The sequence below is a fragment of the Podarcis liolepis genome (assembly GCF_965112155.1).
Source record: "Podarcis liolepis genome assembly, chromosome: 3".
NCBI lineage: Eukaryota > Metazoa > Chordata > Lepidosauria > Squamata > Lacertidae > Podarcis > Podarcis liolepis.
This window is the reverse complement of record NC_139557.1, coordinates 45,288,697-45,310,628: the sequence shown is the minus strand read 5'-3', so window position 1 is coordinate 45,310,628 and position 21,932 is coordinate 45,288,697. Positions and strand designations below refer to the sequence as shown.

Below are 21,932 nucleotides of genomic sequence, written 5' to 3'. Positions count from 1 at the left end.
AGAAGTCTCTGGAAAATTTGCTATGACTACAAGTAGTTATGATGGATCTCTATTATAGTCTACTCCAGAATGGCAAATTTGTGGCCTTCCAAGAAGTGTCTGGCTTACAACTTCCATCAGCCCCAGCCACCATGGCTGGAGTAATGGGAGTTGTTAACCAATATCATCTGCAGCGTCTTGGGCAAACTATCATTTGCTTTCTTTTTAACCAGGAATGGAGGCTCATAGTGACTGGCCCAAGTTCACTCTTGTCTCCCAAGACCCAGTACAACAGCCTAACCAGTACACCACACTGGTTCACACTGACCAAAGTTGGGGTGGGCAGGGAGTATAGCTTATCTAAAACAAATAAGAGACCCAGAAAACAGATTTCTAAAGTCATCAAGCACCTGCTTTATGAAGACAGCATTCTTTCAAATATTAGAAGCTAAATTTCTGTCTTTTCCCCCCAGTAGTTCAGTAAAGCAATCTTTTGCTTATTTCTGTCCCTTTGTAAATTGAATAGTACCATTTTTCTTTTTAAGTTAGCTCACTAGTTTTTTTCTCTTGCTCTTGTCAAATTCTCTTCTGTCTTTGTTCTTCTCCTTTTAAAAGATGTTGCAAAATGAACTACATTTGGTATACATTTTGCTTCTTTGCTCTACCATTGAACAATTGCAGAATATTTAGATGTAGTTTGAATGCCACCCATTGGTGCACAGAATGTGCCCTTCAGAAAGATTCGTGCTGTCTGCAGCTTTCAAACTATGCTCAAGTCCCACCTTATTTTTGACCAAGGTTCATCAGAAGCCTGCAATGTTGCATTCTCAGCTGACTGTGTGTGTTTTGCGCTTTCCCCTTAATTATGATTGGCTTTTTATAATCCTGCCCTCTTCCAACTTTCCCCCATCTCTGCAGTTGTTGTTTTTTTGAACCAGTTTACAAGTTTACAATTGCTCTACTTCAATTGAAACATTTAAAGGAAGATTTCTGGAGCTTATGACATCCCACAGAAGTCATTAGTTATCATGGCTCTCTCTCACCATGAGTGGGAACCACATTTCTGACTTCACACATGAACAACTAATCTCTCTCAGAATAAGTATATTTTGAAGAATTCTGGAGGTTTTTGGCTGTGTTAAAGAAAAAAAATCAGGAAAAAAATGGATTTGTGTTGCTGTTCCAGATAAGAGGAGCTAGCTGTAAAGGAACAGGTCACCATATCACCACCATGCAATTCAGCCTTCTATCTGAAGTCCATTGCCTGCTTTTTAAAATGATTCCCCCTCAGTTATAAGTGAAATTGTATCTAATAATGCTATGTGAGTAGTATGTCATACTAGAGAAATATATGCAGAGTTTGGGAGTCTGTAGGTACTATTTATGTTTTCATTAAATCTCTGTTATTTCTTTGACTTCTCACACAGGAATCCCTGTCAGGAAATATTGAGTCAGATATCAGTTTCTTAATTTAAACAAATGCTATAGCCTAGTCAGGTGCCAAAAACCTTATACTCGTGAACACACCGCATCTCAAAACTGTAATTTAAAATTAATTGCAGGCAATATCAATCCAGGGCTTTCAGTCCAATCATTTCATCACCACAGTTAATTAGCTGGATACCTGAAAGACTTCCAAACGCCAGCCAAGAAGGTGCCTCCTTTGCATTAAGGATGCATAAAAACCAAGGGAAGAGTAAAAATAAAAAATTCTCCTCTTTCTTCACAAGCAGCTCCTTAAATGTGTGCCTATTCCCCACGCTCCTCTGGGTTAGTCTACTTGCGTTGTTCTTCCAAGGCTTTGTTGCAGTTCTTTCCCTCAATGTTCTCAAAGCTGTAGCAAACACAGCTGGAATGACAACCCTCTTTCCAATCCATCTGCTGTTCCTTTGTCTCACCAAACATCATCTCAAGCTATCCCCTCCGCTATGACATCAATACATCCTGATCCAATGAAGGAATCTGCATTTGGATATAGATTGAGATGCGAGAACAAAAGTGTGTTGATGAAAACCATTAGAGGTTGGTGCTGCAAGCATTGCGAGTATTGCTCACTTGGCTCCTTAACACTGCGTGTTGTTGCCAGTTACTGAGAGGGGGGAGAAGCAAACCAGTGGGGAGCTTGGCGTAGCGCAGGCTTAGCAGAGTCAATCCAGTACTCCTGCTGCCACTCCTGAGCTGAGCTCCCCATCACCTCTCTCTCTTGGTAACCAGCAGGGACATGTGGTGTTGGGAGACAAGGTGAGCAATACCACCTTACTGACCACTACTGGTAATAATCCTAGCACCTTGATCATAGGCATCACATGGAGTTAATTGTTACTGTGTTGGATTTATTTGAACTGCCAAAGCAATGGGGCTTAAACTTTCTACCATTAAGAAATTTCCACATGCTGTGTGTCTGCCAGAGAACCACATGGAACTCCTTCAAGGTTGCAGAGGGTTCAGGAACTGATTCTAGAATGATCAAATGGGATGCTTGCCAGACATGTTAAGCGTGTGTGTGTGTGTGTGTGTGTGTGTGTGTGTGTGTGTGTTTGTGTCTATTAAGAACGGGCTCTATCATGCAGCCAGCCCTTCCCTGTTGCCACCTGTTCCAGGGAACAAAATAGGTACAGGTATGCTGTCGTTTAGGAAAGGTTGGTCACCAGTTCTGACCTCAACACTGGCAGTGTTGACATTCTCTTTTAAAGTTGCACCGGGCTAGAGTCTCATGACAAGCCTTCAGCTTCATGTGGAGATTTGTAGGTTGATGCCTCCATGAACTCATTACCACAACTCATGTCTGTAGTGCTACATATTTCCTAGTGGGTGTAAAGCATTTTTCATACAGCACACTTGAAGCTGAGTGACTTCTTTTTTTGGATAAAATACAGTACATGTGCTCCTGTTTAACATCGGGGTGGAAATCAGTCACTACCTCCTAAAAGATTTCTCTGAATTTTTCATTCTTGTCAGAAAGAGACTTTAGTGTGGGGCTTTAAAGACTAAATTTTCATTTTGATGGAAACTTGTGAAGGAATACAGTAATCTCTCTCTCTCTCTCTCTCTCTCTCTCTCTCTCTCTCTCTCTCTCTCTCTCTCTCTCTCTCTCTCTCTCTCTTACACCAGAAAGCCAAACTTGGACTTGGTATCCAATTCTAGAGATAGTCTCTGTCACAATTGCCATCATTCATATTCTCTCTCTCTCCCCCCCTCTCTCTCGTATTAAAGTATGATTCACAATGTCAATGCATAAGCAAAATCTGACTCTGAGGTATGTTTTCTTCAATTAAACAGATTTGGGAGCACGTGTGGAATTATATGGTTTTGTTTATCCACGAGTTTTTAAAACGTCAGCAGTAGGTAAATAAAAGAAATAAACAAAACCCCAAATTGAGTCAGTATTGGTTATTAATAGAGAAAAGTAATTGATGACTCAAGCATTCAATGCTATGGAAGTTTCCGAGTTTTGGTTTCATGTTAGGTTCTTTTTAGGAATAGTTTTCGTTTTATAGTTGAAGTCAGATTTGTGTTCTACATCACTGCTCAGTCAGAAAAGCAGTAATAAGCTTGGGCAGAAGACTGCTTTGGATCTGTGTAATAAAAGTAGTCCAGCTAATAGGATGAAGTAGATGACGTATAGATCTTTCCCTTTACAATTATAACTGGGGAAATTTGTATCTATATTTTCATTTGTTAAAGAAACAATTGAGTCAAACTGTAGCACTTGCTGAGTTTCCTTTATTAGTCATTTCAGTCAGGGTGTATGTTAAATTGGTGAGTCAGAAGCTGAGATGCAAAATATGTTTCTGAATGACAGACAGAAACAAAACACAACTTTGAAAAAACAAGTGCATTATATTTATTATTGCTCGTTCATTGGTAGTCTAAAATGCACTGGACGTCAGCAGTCCCATAGATTCCTCTTAGTAAAACCCATCCAGTCCTGCTGCAACTATGGGGGCGGGGGGGGCGGGGAGGGAGGAAACTGAAGTTGGAACTGTCTGGCACATCTAATTTTTGGATTGGAGAACAAATTCCTAGTGAATGATTTCACTGCCTGTAGTGCTGTCTGATTCAGTTACGGCATTTGATGAGACTTGTTGGAAGTATTTGCAAAGACAGGATGTTACTACATTTGAGGTCATATAATTGTTGTTGTTTTAAATATGTGCTTTGCATTCATGGCATTGAATTCAGTGACTTAACAGTCCCGTCCTTAAGGTACTCCACCTCCTCAAACCTGAGCCAACAAAACACTCCGAGGATTGGAGCATAAGGCTTGTGTGTACTATTGCGATTTTTCTGTGCTAAGTCTGAATTTGATTTAGCTTTAGCCTGCAGGAGGCCTGCGACATCTCAACTAACTCAATCTCAGGATCCCTGTATTCACCAGCAGAGCTACTAGTGTAAATAGTATTTGCAAAGCTTTTACCTATCACATCTGGAGGAGAAGCAAATGTTACTACTAACAGATGACACCTAACATATCTAACATCTAACAAATAATGCATGGTGTTGGCAATCCTAAACAACTGTATGTGTTTGGCCATGGTTGGCATATCTGGACCCTCTGATTTCTTTTCCCATTCTTTTATTGCTTTTGCCTGTCCCACCTAGCACCTAAGTGGCTGCTTGCATCAGTGAGCCATGCCACTCTTCTGTGTAGTTGGAGGGGAAACATTGCAGCAATGTTGCTTGTTCCTAATGTAAAAGAATGTATAAAGCTTGGGATTGAGTTACATGAGAAACTGCTTTGCCTCTTTCTTATTATTATTTAAATTTATATCTTGCCCTTCCTTGAAAAGGGTGGCAAACACAGCAGTGATAAAGCAATATGGCAAACACAACAGGCACCCATTGTTTGTACTTCATGGAAACAAGTGAGGACATTTTTGTTTTGAGAAACTTTTCCAGTTGGCTGTTTTTGTTTCCTTTTAAAGGTCTGTGCTTTGGGTATTTGTTATTATTTAAATCTATCTTTAGTTGTTTTCTAACCTATTTTTAGTTGTTTGTATGTAGCTTATGTGAAAGACGATTCATAAAGATGTTGGTGATGGTTTGAGGTTGATATATGACAAAATGCAGGTAGATTGTGAGACTCTTAATCTCAGGGTTGTGGGTTTGAGCCCCACTTTGGGCAAAACGATTCCTGTATTGCAGGTGGTTGGACTAGATGACCCCTTGTTCCTTCCAACTCTAAAATTATCTGATTCTATGAAATGCTTACACAAAGGATGCATGAATAAAACCAAGTATAGCTATTTTAGCACAAAGCACTCCTAATTTACCAGGAGTTAGAGGGGCCCTCTACAAGCCCTTGGATCCATCTTGTGCAGGTATAGGCTTCAGTAAACTGCCATATAGACAAGTCCTAAAGAGTATCTTGCAGATTTTTATAGACACACGAGTGAGAAACTTGACATCAGTATATTTTCCTATCTCTTGTAGAGAATGTCTCTGCTCCAGTGTTAGAAAGTCCCATTGTTCTAGGTGCATTTTGCGACAGGGAATTTCATTACGGTGAGCAGTTTCTGAGCTCTGGGCACCTAAGATTTCAGATTAAAACTGCAGAGTGGAAGGAAAGGAGGACCTTGTTTTGCTTCCTCACTTCCAGGTACTCTCTGAAGACTGAAGAAGAGACCTTCTTAAGAATATTAGGGGGGTGGGCAAGGGAAGGACTAGAACCTGTGAAAAATGAACATAATATTTTAGCTGCAGTTCATTCATTTTCAGCTTTATATTCTTGTTATAAAAAAGCGCGCCTACACATTCCGTAGCACCCATAATCTAGGTTTAAGGTGCTGTTAAACTCTTAGCTTTCACATCTCAGTTTCCAACACTTCTCTACTCCTGAGGCAGCACGTCTTTGTGTAAAGGGATGTTTATTTCTGGAAAGGGAAGGGGGAAACCAGGGCATTACACTTGAATTAAGTGTATGAAATTGCAATGAATTAAACACGGCAATGTGTTTTTAAAATGAAATATGCAAATTTCTTCTAGTAGTGTTGGAATCTGTGGATTTGATTTTGGTCTTTAGGTGTGTTTCCCCACCCCTTTGCTTAGGTATGCTATTTCCCTGTGCAAGCTAAGCCAAGCCAAGCACAGACACAAGTATCAAACCACATTCCATGCTCCCACGACTCTAGGGAGGGCCTGTGTTTCAAAAACAATTAAGAAGTAATATACATGGAAGTGGGAAGATTAGAAGGGAGGGGAGCAGAGAAAGGTTTCTTACAGAGGTACAGCCATGCGTTGAGCACCAGCCCTTACTATGCAAATTTAGGCTGGTTTCCCTGCTGCTGTGTCTTGTGCAAGCGCAGTCCAACTTTCAGTAGAAACTGCTGCTGTGCATCTGCTGTCAACAAGACTTTCCATGCATCCTATGCTGCCTAAGGACAGAGCTCCAGTTTTATGGCACTCTTGGCCTGACCCACATGCTTTTGGTATTCATGGATACAGTGGTACCTCTGGTTACGAACGCTTCTGGTTATGCACGCTTCAGGTTACGAGTTCCACTAACCTGGAAGTAGTTGCTCCTGGTTGCGAACTTTGCCCTAGGATGTGAGCGGAAGTCGCACGCCAGAGGCACGCATGCAGTGGGAGGCACCATTAGCGAAAGCGTGCCTCAGGATAAGAATGGTTTCAGCTTAAGAACGGACCTCCAGAATGAATTACTGTAAGTTCGCAACCAGAGGTACCATTGTATGTGATACAATATATGCGTACACAAAGCAGAGCCAATAGGGTGATTCACTTCTTCACTCACAGCTGCCCCATACCCCTTAATTTTGAACATTTCTATCTAGATAAAATGTAAATAGTTTATTGCTTCAATTAACTTGGAATTCCAAATAGTTGTTGGCAGGGGCAGACCTGCATTTTTGGGGCCCTGAAGCTTGAACTGGGGCCCCCTTTGCAACCAGCAACAAAGTTTGGGTAACCACTGTTATCTTCTTCAGTGGGTTTGTTCCTTGACAGATCACCACATTAAAAGAAGGGGAAAAAGGTACTACTTCTTGGATTTTGATTAAAATTGCTGCATTGGGTTATCTCACATATCTAAGTCACTGGTGTGAATAAAAAATTATTATGCCTTATAGTTTTTGAGGTGTAGCTCAGTTGGTAGAGCATGAGACTCTTCATTTCATGGTCCTGGGTTCGAGCCCCACTTGGAGTGAAATATTCCTGCATTGCAGGAGGTTGAACGAGATGATCCTTTTGACTAAAGATACCTGGGATCTTCTGCATGCAAAGCATGTATTCTGCTAGCAAACTGTGACCAGTTCCTCAAATATAGCGATACAGGAACATAGGAAGCTGACTTATATCAGGTCAGCCCAGTGTTGCCCGCTCTGACTGGCAGGAGCTCTCCAGGGTCTCAGGCAAAGCCTGTGCATTTTAAAATACCCGGACACCTTTATCTTTTGGAGTGGGCGGGGCAGTTGAAATTCTGGGTTAACTATTCAGTTGTCTTCTGCTGGGCTGCCAAGAATTTTAAAGGGATCAAGTCCCCCCCCCCCCAAAAAAAAGTTGTTGTTTTTTGTTTTGGCACTTCCATTTCCAACTTCAGTCCAGGAAAAAGAACTTTTTGGCTTCAAAATTTCCAGGCCTGCTATTCCTCAAAATGAGGTTAAGCATAGAATGTGCCAAACATTTCCTCAAATGCTGTTTAGTACAGAAAGGAATTCAAACGTTTGCAACTTGTTTTGACTAAGTTTAGGGAAGTGACCTGATCCATTTAAACTAAAAACTAAGCAGGGTCCTATTATATGCTTACTAAGCCTTCCCCCAATGTGTCTGTAAGCAGTTCCAGCTAGAGCTGAGATTTTTTATTTGGTCACATGAGCTAAGTGAACTCTTGGAGACACACAGTGTGTGTGTGTGTGTGTGTGTGTGTGTGTGTGTGTGTGTCCATTCTACATATGTTCAGTCAGTGACCTTCGTCTGAGGAACTCAGGGATTTTTACAGCCTTTCCCCACCTTAAGATACCTGTTTGAATTTCTGTGTGTCCAGAATAAGGTTATAAAAGCATAGTGATGGTGCTACTAGAGGGAAAATTACATGGGTGTGGTATATCTCAGTGGTCCTACTTCACCAGTAAGGAGGAAGACGGAGAATCTGTCCATTACATCATAGTTGTAGCAATTGAAGCAGTGTCATTCCCCTTGACTTTAGGGAACTTCCTGTAGTAGTCCGTGCTCAGGCTTGCAGGACTTTAAAGCCAGAACCGTGTCTTTAGCACAAATTGATAGCAGTGAAGTTCAGAAAGAATTTGGTGGTTTGGAGGCTTTGTGGAGAGCTCCAGGTAGAAGCTGAATTGCTGCATTTTTGAGCTAGTTGAAGTTCCTTTGTGGTTTTTAAGGTCAGCCCAACATACACTGCATTTTACAAGCCAAGTCATGTGTATTGTTGCAAACCAGTATTATTTAAAATATAGGAACAGTAATCCTTGCTTTGTCTTAAAGGGATGTTGTGAAGCATCTTAAGATGATATATGTGAGATGCTCTGAGCACTTGGAGTGCCCTATATAAATGTGCATTGCTGCTTGAAAGGACGCTCTTTATGCCATCTTCTGCTTTATTGTGTTTTGTTTTTAAAGTGTCTCATTTCCACTTCATTAATTCTAATTTCTGCTTGAGTTCATTCAGGCTGAAACAGAAATCACAGTCCATACCATGGTGATCTTGCAACATTTGAAGCAATCAGTATTGCTGGTTTAGTGCATAACTTTCAGAAGTCATGGAACAGGTCTAATCAGCAAGTGATGGGTTGTTCAAGGAAGAAGGGGGCAGAATTAGAAGCCTGTTCTGGTGGAAGATAATGCTTTTTCTTCCACCCAGTCCCACTCCTCTTCAGCAATTTCGTTCTTCCAGGTTATTTTCCCAAACAAGTATCCTCCAGCTGTGGCAGAATAGCCTCAAGGCAGAACACACATCTTAAACACACATCTTAAACAATGTTTCTGCCAAACCAAACTCCTTGTTTGTTTGTTTGTTTGTTTGTTTGTTTGAGTGATTGCATTTGGAGCAGCAGACATGGGTAGATAGATGAGCATTGCTTTCTAGAGATTTGTGGGAAGCCTATTCTCTATACTCAGTTTTGTTGACCTATGATCTACATCTACAACTACCTCCATGAGCATATAGCTGCATTCTGTTGTACTGACCTTGTTTGTGTGGCTTGGAGTGTGAAGCCAATGCAGGAAAAGGATTCATATATACTTGGGTGGAGGTGTTTTACATCAAATCTTGATCAATGGGAGTATGTTCTCCTTGTGCCTTTTTTTTTTTTTTTTTGGTGTGTGTAATGAAATTATTTCTATTAGTCATTCCCACATTTCAGAATAAGAATAGCTGTATAAAACAGAAGCATGGGATGGAGTTAAGACTAGACACAGATGTTTAGCAATGCATTAGGACAAGGTTAGATTACAACTTACCCTAGCCTGACCCCTGAGCAGAGAAATTCCTGCTTTCATTTTATAGGTCATGTGTTAAACTTAATACGCTCTGGCTCACTCAGTGTAGTGTAAGGATATCTGGGGAACACAGGGAGAGAAATAGAGAGTGAGACATTTGGAGAAACGGAATGAAATGTGTGGAATGCAGTCCCAGGCTTCTACAGCAGTGAACATCAATCACACCTTCCAAGAACAGGGTGGACCTGGTTCTCACTGAGGTGGCAAAGTTATGTTTGGGCTCTGCCACGTCAAGACTGTCCCGTGCTATGAAATGGCCACCCACTGAAAAAGAAAAAGGTGTGTACATCTATATATCTGGCATGCCAGAAAGAAGCCTTGGCTAGAATCTTCTTCCCTGAATCCTTGTGCTTGAATCTTGCTTGTGGGTTGCCTACAAGCCTCCGGGCAGCTAGCGTGAGAACAGAATGCTGGACTAGATGGGCATTGGCCTGATTCAGCAGGGCTGCTCTTATGTTTTTGTGTTAGCTTTCACATAAAGCCTGGAGTGAAACAGCAGAGACATCTGTACTAGGCCACAGACTTTCCCATCATGTCTCAAGTTTCTCCCACTTCCATTCCAACCTTCCTCCCAGAACAATTGTAATTTGACTGGGAAAAGCAAATGGGGCTCTGTTATGACAAACGCATACACTACTACTTTTGCTACACATGGACTTGTTGATATGTGCTTTTCATCTTTCTCTACAAATTTTTTAAAATTTTTACCATCCAGGTAGAACTTGAGTTCTGTATTTATTGAGAATGGTTTATGCAGGCTCTCTGCCCCACCTTACTTTATAGATTGGCAGACAATAGTAGATGACCCACTGTACAAGGCACTATGTTCCGTGCTTACAGAAAGTAATTTCTTCTTTGTGGTTTTCTGTGGTGCATCAAAGACAGGTTATGTGCCTGTACAGAACAGCATTTGGAATCTTCCAGAGCTAAGCTACTGAAACATTTATGTAGGCCACAAATGACTAACACAGGTAGGTATAACTAGACAAGCAAATTTTTAAAGAAATGTTAGCTGGGCTAGTAATTTTTGTGGATTTGTGTGTGAGAGAGAGAGAGAGACTCTGGCTTTGCTCATTACCAGAACATCCTGAGAATGCTTATTGATTGACTCATTTCTTTAATGCCACTGAAGAACAGAAGCTCAATGTATAGCTTTTAATTCATTATGAGATTATAAAATTTTGTAGGGGAAAGGGGATGCTTGTGCCAATGCAAACCTGTTTTCTCAAATGTGTCCTGATATTTTGTTATGTTTAGGTTGCCACCAGAGAAGTTGAGCTGCCAGAAGCTTGCCCTGTGAATCTTCAGGCGTTCTTATCTTAATGGATTGCTGTAACCTACTAATCTCTCCATTTGTCCACTTCCCTGTTTCGTGAGAATATTAGCCAGCACAGATCCTGGGAAAGTTACATGTAAGTCCTGCTTTTGATTCCTATTTCATCAAAAACAAAACAAAAAAACTATGCAAAGAAGTGGGGTTTTTTTCCCAACTGGTGGGGGGGGATCCATATAGCACTTGTTAAATCACCCTAAAAGCTGTAATTCGTCAGATAACATTAGACTGTGAATAAATTGATCTTGAAGTACTTATTGTCTCTTTAAAAACTAAATGGAGAATGTAATTTTGTCAATTTGTGGGCTTCCTAAGTATGTTTTCTGCCACAGCTGAACTTGTCACAAAGCACTTTATAAATAGCTTAGGCTTTTTTAGCTTAGGCTTTTTTCTCAAAAGTAGGCTAAGTTGATGTGGTGTGTGTTTGTGCATATATATGCGCAAAACAGGGTAATATTTCAGTTGAGGTGTGGAGAGGTTGTACTGATAAATCACTTCTCAGAATCAGCCTACAGATTCAGCCAGACATCTCTACCCCCCCTCCAATAAAAAAATACAGTGTGGCAACTCCTGCATTTCAGTACCCAAGTATTGGCATTTTGGGGAAATCAGGGTTTTCGAAGCTTCCAAAATATACAGAGCTAGCTACATGGCAGATTCCTGGTTACTTATTTCTGTGCAAGTAGCTAGTGTGTGTTAACAGAAGAAACTAGTTGCTTGAATCTATCCCTAATGAAACAGTTACATATAAAATGTGTACCACGTAAACACACTAGATGGATGCCTTTGGTAGCACACTTCAAATGGTGCTTAGGTTATTATTCCGAAGCAAAATCAAAGTAGGAATTTAGGAACTCACATACTCTGGTGACTTCCAATGTGTCTTTCTTGCTGCATAAATACAGAGTGCGCCCCAGGATTTTCTGGCACATCTCAGAGAGTTCTGAAGGTAACTGTTGATTCACATGAGATTTCTCTTACTCTGACTGCTCTAGGGTATCAAGAAACTTCCGGCTAGCCTTGAGCTGGGCTAGAGGATGAACGCTTCCCAACATCATGCCTAGTGATGCCTACTCAGAAACATTATGCCTCTAAATACCAATTGCTAGGGAAGAACAGCAGAAGAATACTATTGCCCACATGCCCTGCTTTGTGGGCTTTCTGTAGCTGTCTGGTTAGCCACTGAGAGAACAGAATGCTGTGCTGGATAAGCCTGTGGTCTGATTTCCTCATGATTCTTGTCCTCTTTCTGTTTTCTGCTTTTGTTTTTGCTCTCTTGGTGACAAGGGCTGTATTTAATTATATGCCGGGGCTGAATTTGATGCAGTGACTGTTGTTCCACGTGCTTTTCAACATAGAACTGCCCCAGTCAGGGCAAATGGAGCACATGGGTGGGTATAGAACCTCCCTTCATTTCTGCCTTTGTACCTTGCAACTTTTCAAGTGCTTTTCTTATTTTCTCTTCGAGCTGTTGACAACTCATCTGATGGGCTTTTGAGAGCAGAATAATATGAGGGTGTGTGTTTTAAAATTAGACAGTGCTATTTGTTATGCAGGAGGAGCAGTACTAAGATAACATGCCTCTCCGCATCTGAGAATCATATGGCCCTGCGTATTTTACCAGTATCAGCCTGGAGTTCTCCCACTGTTTCCAACCAGTGAATACATGTCTTATACAGTGGACGCTCGAGTTGCGAACGTGATCTGTGTGGGAGGCACATTTGCAACCCGCAGCATTCTCAACCCTCAGCGCCGCGTCTGCGCACATGTGGGTTGCGATTCAGCGCTTCTGCGCATGTGCAAAGCTCTATTTAGTGTTTCTGTGCATGCACGAACGTTGAAACCCGGAAGTAACCCATTCAGGTACTTTTGGGTTCTGCACGGTGCGCAACCCGAAAACATACAACCTGAAGCATCTGTAACCCGAGGTATGACTGTACTGGGTTATGCCATCTGTCTATGCATCCCAGCATTGTCTACTCTGATTGGCAGTAGTATTCCAGTCAGCCTTAGATTCACCTCAGCTGGTACCTGACCCTTTTAGCTAAAGATGTTGGGGATTCAACTTAGGCCCTTCCACATGGAAAGCACATGAAATATGACCCCTCTACTGCTTAATTTCCAGAGCTGACTTGAATTTTGGGGCGCTGTTTTGAAATTGCTTACGTCTGCATGCTTTCCCACATTCCTGTATGAGCCGTGCAACCTGTAATAATCCATTTGTAACGTACGTAATCCACTTCAAATGGACTGTTACAAGGACAAAATAACCCTCTGGCCCTCTCTTCTCCAAATGGATCTTGAGAGCAAAGGGCTTCCCCATAAAGCCAGTGAAAAGCATTATGTTCCATTCATACAATCCAAAACTTTGAAAATCAAAATAGCTGGCGAGGAACATCAACGCTGCTGGTATTCACACTCCACATTCTTTTGCCTGCTCATAATTACTAGAAAGTGCTCTCGCACTGAACTGTCAGACAACAGACAACAGCGTTGATCACACACCGCTTTATGTATGTCCTACATGTGGATGAATGGTAGGACACAAACCAATGGCTTCAAGTTACAAGAAAAGAGATTCTGATTAAACATCGGGAAGAACTTTGACCGTAAGAACTGTTCAACAGTGAAACAGACTCCCTTTATGCTGCACCCTTAATTTGGTACTTTTATACTCCACTCTTTCTCATAAAGCAGGGTAGCTGCCTCTACTATCACCCATTTTGTCCTCATAACAACCATGTTATGGTTAAAGGAAGCACTTCTGTTGTGCAGTGGGTCAGTGCGTCCGCCTGTGAAACATTGCAGGGTGCTGAATTTGATGACCCTTGGGGTCCCTTCCAACTCTACAATTCTGTGAATGATGTTGTTAAATAAAATGATAGTGTACCATTGGACAATCGAATAAAAGGAAGGATATGCCTTATACTATGGACAGGAAGATTGTACCATTGAGCTCCATGTTCAGTGTTAGCTCCCTGAATGAAAGGTTTTGCTTAGGAGCATGTGTCAAAAGAGGGAGAAGGGGAACAAGAAAAGTCAAGCCATCCATGAGAGAAAATTTGAAACTTTTTTGTGTGTGTTAGTGTCCCTGCTTCCAGACAGCTCGTCATTTCATTCCTATTTTGACCACATGGACAAAAAGCCTAAATTGATGGAGCATGACTTAACATTGCCCATCCTATTCTTCCCAACCCTGCTTTGCCTGTATGACCTATGTGTCCCAGTGTAGTCACTGTTTATTGTATTTGCTTTCGTTCTACTGTGGCTCTTATATTTATCAAGGTTTGTGAACCTCAGACCTTATGGCCAAATGTGGCCCTCTAGGCTTTCCTATCTGGCTCTCAAAACACACCTTACTGACCCTGCTTTGTATCCCGAGTGCTTTGCTTGGCTGGAATGTGCCTTAAACTCCCACAAGAGATTTCTGACAGTGTTGGTGATTGTGTTGTTTTTGAAGGAAGGAGTGAAAGTGAACTAGAGTCAAGGAGAGAGACAACAGTGTTCTAGTAGCAGCTTGCAAGCATGGGAATGAGGACAGCTTAAATCCACAATGTGAAAATATTGGAGCACAACTCAAGGCAACTGTAGAAAGCTTTGAAACACAAAGTTTAGGTTGGCAAAATCCCATGCGCATTGGTGCAGTTTGCTGATAAGCTCACAAAAATATGGACCTATATTTCCCAGATTTGGGTCTATATAAATGACCTCAGAACTCTCAGGTTTTTGTAAACGGGAAAGTGCCACCAGAACCACTTGTAATACTTGGGATCTTTTTTTGTCTTTGGGTATGCTGCTACTTTAGACGAGGCTGGGTACTGTGATGCCCACTATTCATAGTCCTCGGGGTCATGTGATTATTTGCAGCTGCTCAGATAATTCTACCAGGATAACCCAGAAAGAATTTGTAGAATGAAAACTGCACTGGATCAATGTTCGGGAACGTGAAATATTCTGTATAAGGACATCTGTCATTCACACTCCTGCTGTCCCCAGCACAAGTTTAAACTACCCCTTTCTTGAAAACGGCTTCACACATAGCACTTTTCATTCAGATGTGCAAGTGAACCACTTTATGTGTACCCAGGAACGTTCGTGTGTGGGCGTGTGTGTTCTCTTTGTGCATTATACAGCTCCAGGCTCCCTCTTGCATGTGCATGCTGTGGCATGTGGCCACCATGTAACATTTGAAGGGGCCCAGCGTCTCTAAGCCTATTCTGTACTTGGAAAGTATCAAGTACACTATTCAAGGATAACCATCTTTGGATTCAGACTTGGTGAAGGATTTATGGCCTGATTCAAGAACATGCCACAGCGGCAAACGGAATTTTTAGAGGAAAGCAGGCTGCATACACGCCAGTGCAAGGTTGAAAATCAGCACATAATGCTGGCACAGCCACCACTGTACTTCAGATTGCAGGCAGTACTTCAGAGTAGACACTTAGGATGTGAATTAATGTGCTTAAATCTTTGTGCTAACGGAACAAAGAAGCTGATTAAAGGTGTATGGCAAGCATGAATCATACATAGTGGTGCCTAACGGAATAGTGTGTGTGTGTGTGTGTGTGTGTGTGTGTGTGTGTGTGTTAAACGAGTGGGTTTTGAGCCAGCAAATGCTGTCATTATGGCTACTTTTAGCAAGTGCTGCATTCTTGCTTCATAGCAGTCCATTTCACATAGCGTTACAAGATTATTGCCTTCTGAGCTGTAGCTTGAAGCATTTTGGTTGCTTTTGCATTTGAACAACACTTAACTTTTAATGTTGAAATTCGTTTTTTAAAAAATGCTAAGGTCATCATATAACATTAAAAGTATAGTGTTGATTTTTATATAGTGCCAGTAACATTGAGAGTACCATGAGGCTTCTAAAGGTTTAACTATCCATCATTCTTGAAGAACATAGGAAGCTGCCTTATACAAGGAAGCAAGTGCCTTATAGCTCAGAATTGTCTCCACTAAATGGGCAAAGGTTCTCGATGGTTTCAGGCAGAGATCCTTCCCAGCTGTACCTGAAAATGTCATGGATTTAACCTGGGACCTTCTGCATGCAAAGCAGATGCTCTTCCCTTTGCAGTTTCAGTTTCGTAGCTTTCAGAAAATTGCAACATGTTCACAAATCCATTAAATTCATGGTTTTACTTAAAACTATCTGTTGATGGACTGTTAGCATCTGTGTGCAATTTTGAAAGTGCAGTGTATTTTCCTTCATCTACCTAGCCCTCACTTCCCAAAGAAAATACTAGTATCTATGCATACTAGCATGCATAGATCTCAACCTCCTGGTTGTAACACTGCCCCCCAAGGATTATTGCTGAATCTGCAGTATGAACTACCCATGTTCTAGCTGATGACTGCACACATATGAATATTCTCACATCACATTTCACGTGTGTGTCTCCCCCACCCCATCCACTTTTTTTTACACCACAGTGTGGGAATTGTCATTGTCATTGTTTCGAAGTTGCTGGAGTTGTACAAACTGAAGCTTAATCCAGGCGAGAACAATGCACTATTGATTCAGGTTTCTTGTGATCTAGGAATAGGTGTCCAATCTGTATTGGACAGGTAGTGCTCCTCTTTCTTAAAAAGTTCTCAGCTTAGTGGTGATCCTGAATGGCCAACAGCAGCGGCCAGGGACGCCTTTTATCAGTATGTGAATTGCATCATTTCCTTGAGAAGTCAGACCTTGCCAGCGTCATTCCCACTGTAGTCGCCCTGTATGCTCTAATGTTGGGACTGCCTTTGAAAACAGATAGGAAGCTTCATCTGGGGCAGAAAGTGGCTGCCAGGATATTACTAAAACTGGCAGATTGTACACATAATTCCAAAATTATGCCATCTACATTGGTTTCCGCTTTGTTTCCAGGCTCAATTCAAAGTGCTGGCTCCCTAAATTTTTCATCATTAAAGATCAAAACCAGCACTTTGAAGTAGTTTCTGAAAAGACTGCAACCAGACTATATATTAATCATCCCCACTCACATGAAACTTGCCTGACTCATAAGATCCTCTTCTGTGGCCAGCTGAGTTCCATCTGCCCCTGCCATTAAAAGTGTGGTGGTGGGCACAAGGGACAAGTCCTTTTATTATTATTATTATTATTATTATTATTATTTTGCAGCGCCAGAAAAACAGTTGTTACAACCACTGTCAGTTTACTGGTGTGCCACCTTTTCCCTGATAAACAGCACCCAGAGTGCCTTGCAGTAGCCTCTGAACCAAGTGCAATTGACAAGAATATGCATAATAAAATGTATCACCGCTGCATTCCAAGACAGTTGGTTAATAATTCAGTTTAGAGCATATGGGAATAGTATAAATTGGGGTTGTGCATTCCAGCCAGGCAAAAACACTCAAGGTGTGAAGTAGGACCCCTGAGGGGTGTGGCCTGGGGAGAGTCCCAAGGGCCAGATGGAGAGGCTGTGGGGCCACATTTGGCCCCCAGGAATGAGCTTCTCCATCCCTGAGTTAATGTTTCAGTCGGCTCTCCAAAACCCCTGCGGTTAATAAATGCAATATTAAACTAAGACTGGACAATCCACTAAAAATAAGAAATTAAGCTACAGTAATAAAAATCCTGAAACAGGATTCAAATTAACCACAATATAATATACCAACCCACATTACAGAACAGGATAACAGTGTAAAGCGAAATATTTCTCACAATCCGTTTCAAAACAAATCAGCAGAACATTAGGTCCACAATCGGCGTATCATGAACCCGACGAAAAGCATATCATATTGATACATTCAAAATTATACCTATATTAAGCAGTCCTTTTAAACTCATGCTTAATAATAATAATAAAACACCAGATTTAGCAGCAGAAAATTAGAACTTTAGGAATTGGGTGCTTTAACCAGAGGCAGGAGCAATTGGTATGGTTTAGCCTGGTTTGTATGAGAGCTGCTGCTGGAGTCTTTAATCTGAGATATTATAACCCTGAACTGCAGCAACAGCAGCCCTCATAGAGATTAGGCTAAACCATGCAAATTGCCTCTCTTCTTATCCGTTTCTCAAGACTCTCCCAAGGCTTTGCCCCCTCCCCAGCTCTACTATGCACCCTCCATCAGTGCTTTTGCCTGGTGAGAATACGTATGTCCTTAAACTGTGATAAGCCTCTGACTTCTGTGTAGCTAGACTGTAGCCTGTTGGACAAAAAGTAAACATGACATCTGTTGCTCTGCCCACTTTTGCTTCTGGTTCAACTCACTTTTGCATGTTGCCCCTGGAAGGTTGCCCACGAGGAAATGCAAGCCTTGGACTAAATAAGTTTTAACCCCCACTCCCCCAGTCTATGCTTTGTTGCCCTTTTTGGACATGCATTTGAAAGCAGGCTCCCATCCACGTTCTTGCACAGGTCTTGCATGAATCTTTCTTGATGTATATACTCAAGCAGAGCTGGATCAGAGCAGCATGGTTGCAGATGTGTGCTGGAAATTGTTCTGCAAGGGGAAGACATGGGCTCAATAACTCTTCATATGTAATGTTATCGGAAGGTGTTGAACGGTCAGCCATCTGTCACTGTCATACAGGATAATAAAGCTAATGGAACTGCTGACACTTGAAATAGGACAGCATCATAGTGAGAAACTGCTATTTCCCTTTTTTATGCCTTTGCTGGAAACTGCACTATGCAGGCACTAAATTAAGATAAATGCCATTTGTAACCCCACTGAACATAAAATTAAAGCTTGGAAGCCATTTCACTGTGCATATTGGATGCTTTTAAATATTCTAGCTTTTGTTCCCTGCTTCCAGTCGTTTTCTCCATGTCCTAACACTAATGTGAAATGTCCCTTAAGTTACTGTAATGCTAAATTATTTCTCCCCTGGCCCCCCAGCTGCCTCCCAGACGCTGCTTGTAGCTTTTGCAGGTTGCAACCTGTGTATACTTCTTCACATCCCAGATTGGTAGGACACCCCCCCCCCCCACACACAATTCTGGAGGTAACTAGAAGGGATGCAGTTTCATACGTTGGCATTGGACAAAGAGAGCTCCGTGGGGAAAGAGCCAAAAATTGCAAGCTTCAGATACTTGCTTCGAGACTGTAGCAACAACAACAAAAGAGTATATTTTAAAATGGTTTGTGGTGGTAGTTTCTTTTGTACCTAATAATAGCCAGGGTTATATAGAGGCACTGGGAAAATAATCACAGCTGGCCCTCCATAAATCTTGCCCCAGTGATGAACATTTCCCTGTAGGTCAGTCGCTGTCTTTTATGGACCGTAAAGTTTCCCATAGAATCCTTCACATGCCAAGCGCTAGTCATTTATTTCAAGACAATTTCAATGAAAGATTACTTAAAAAGACGATACTAGTGAAATCCACTTTCCCTAACCTTAGCCAGTGAAACTCAAATTCTTCTCACCACATAAGTTTTAATTTTACTGCAGTTTCAATACTTCCTTCTGTGCTCGTCCCATACTGTACAGTCATTTAGTGTCTGATCTGAGGGCATTGTGGTTGCAGCTTGAGTAAGATATGACCCATTTTTCATAACACTTCTAAATGCTACAAATACCAGACGTATTTGGAACTTCTACAACATGAAATAATCTTCAGAAAGCACGTTGCTGCTGCTGTTAATTTATTATATAGCACTTCTAGTTTTAAGTGCTTTTACAGTAATCGTTTGTTAATCCCCTCATTCATCCTGGCATTGCGCTCTGTGGGAAGGGTCAGTTTTAGTCCTGTTTTGTCCCTAAGGGGGACAAAACATTTAAATCTGGGCAAGTGAGTGAAGGCCCAAAAAGGTTCGCAAGCCCTGCACATAGCCATCTCTTCTCAGTAGGTGAAGTGAGGCAGCCACATCAGACAGCTGATTTTCAGTGCTATGAAAGAGCAGCAAATGGTTAGTTATTTTATTAATGTCATTTTTGCTGCTGGAGGAGAGAAACTTGTGGGATTTTTTTTGCCTCAGGTGCCAAAATAGCTTAATTTGCAGGGTGGGAGGCATTTGCTACTCTACCTCAGGCAACAAAATGCCTTGGGCTGGCCCTGATTAATCATTAGCTTATTTACAGTGACTAGAGGAGAGTTCACATTAAGCCACGTCATAATGGAAGGTCAATGGACATAACAATGTGCAATTTCAGAAAGGGGGTTAATGGGGGGGGGGAGGAAGGTGGCTTTCTGAACTGTCTTCATCCAACTGTGTCTGCTCTCAAGGTGGGTTTCTGCTAAATAGGCAGAAGATGTAAGCAAAGTTAGTCATGTACGTGTTAAAAGAGAATTGCTTCTGAAATGCATGTTTTTCACGGAAAGAAAAAAAAATTAGGTATGCATGAGACCCATAATGGGGGGAAAGGCGCACGGTGTTGTGTGTCATATGTATTAAAAATTAGTCTAATTTGCAAAGCAAGTTCTGAAGTACAGTATTTAGTCCCAGCATCATGCTTGACTGTACAATGTTTCTGTGTCTTCAGGTACGATTATGACTGCTGGGGTTTTTTCTTCTCACTGTAATCTATTTTCTGGGAGGGGCCATAGCTCAGGGGCTCACGGCACCAGATCTGCATGCAGAAGGTCCCAGGTTTAATCCTTATCATCACTGGGGGGAAATATTGAGTAGAGGGTGATGCGAAAGACATTGAAAGCTTCTGCCAGCCAGAATGAATCATACTGGACTACATAGACAGATACTCTCTAACCAGCCATAAGGCAAGTTTGTACATCGTTTATGGGTGGACCATTCATAAAACTCCCCAGCAATAAGTTGCTCGGCAGCTTCTTTGTTAACTATTTACAATGTGCATAATCCAGACAAAGTTAAGCACTTGGACAGCTAATTACCGTAATTTCAGTGGAAGAGTTAAGAGCCTTCTTCAATAGCTGCCGGTGAAATCAGGGGTATTTAAAAGGGCTTGAAAGTGACTGCATACTATGCGGTGTTTCCACAGAACCTCAGCCTTTTCCATTTGAAATACAATGCTAGCCGTCCTTACGGCGGGGCTTTATGTTTTACTGACTGTCCGTGTATGTTTATTTGTTCATCTCCATTTATGAATCACTTCCTATGAAACATCTCAAAGCAATCATTTAAAATGTTACCATTCAAAACATATGAAAAACAAGTTTGTATACGAGAACCGTTTAAAATCTAATACAGATACTGACTAGCATGTTCCTCAGTGCTCTGATTAACAGTAGTGATCATATAGGTATATAGCAGGGAATCATGTATAGTTTGGGATCCCCCCTCCCTCAGAGCAAACGTTAACATATCACCTCATCGTCTTGACATGTTTTCTGCAGCTTTTGCCGATTATTGCTTTGGCATCTGCATGTATCAATTTACAGCAGAGATTTCCATAATGGAGCCAATCCTAGACGACCTCCAGCCTGCATGAATCCCTTACCTCATGTCCTCAAGGGCGACCTAGATTCATGTGGGCAGAGAACTGCTCCAGTAAAGTAGAAAGAGAGTGAGATAGGAGATCCAATTATAAGGAGCAAAAGTGGTGTTCAGGTGAGGAATGCAGAACCCAGACCGATTCCCTTTTAGCGCTGGAGTCTCTAGTTGTGGGGAAATAACCTGTTGGAAGAGTCAAGCAATGAGAAAGAGGATATTCTGTCCGCATCCCGCCCCCTTTTGGTTCATAAACCGGACCTACCTACATACATTTCCTTCCTGCTTCCTAGGTGATTTCAGCAAGTCTGATGGTGACACAGGGATCTGTCACCATCCTATCTAGTTCAAACCCAAGCTCTATACATTCCCCCCCCCCCCATATCTGTTCATCAAGAAGCAACTACGTTTTTGGGTGGCGAGGACAGATGGAGAGGAAGAGACTTGTTCTGGTTTGGTTTTAAGTGAGCCATCAGTCTGGGTTTCCCCCCCACTCTTTGTCTTTGTTGCATTTTTGTACTTGCCTTGTAGGTGTTGGAAGTGTGGGCGGACAAGAAAAATTAGTGGTTTTAATAAGACTTTCCATCTATTGCCCTTTTGTGTACAACTGAAAATAAAGACTCATATAATCTGGAGCCATAGACCAAACATAGTCAGTCTGTTAAATGCTCACAGTTGGCTGGCTTGCAATCCTGCCTCTGTCTGTCTGGTAAGATCTATATTTTGTATTTGGCAGTTAACTCAGTTGAATTGAAAGAGGGTTTTCAGGTTAAAATAGCAGTTGTTCTGTATTAGATAAAGT

At 41.6% G+C, this 21,932-nt stretch overlaps 1 protein-coding gene across 6 annotated transcripts in view; it reads left to right on the top strand.

Annotated features, from left to right (window-relative positions):
* Positions 1–21,932, top strand: part of BACH2 (BTB domain and CNC homolog 2) — a 230,420-nt gene that overhangs the window by 143,976 nt on the left and 64,512 nt on the right. For 5 of the 6 annotated variants that reach the window (XM_083497525.1, XM_083497524.1, XM_083497527.1 and 2 more), the window contains one exon: positions 10,702–10,856. The gene's annotated coding sequence lies outside the window, so the exon portion shown is untranslated. Of the gene's footprint in view, positions 1–4,879; positions 4,905–10,701; positions 10,857–21,932 lie in introns of those variants that run through there. The other variant, XM_083497529.1, reaches the window with a different exon arrangement.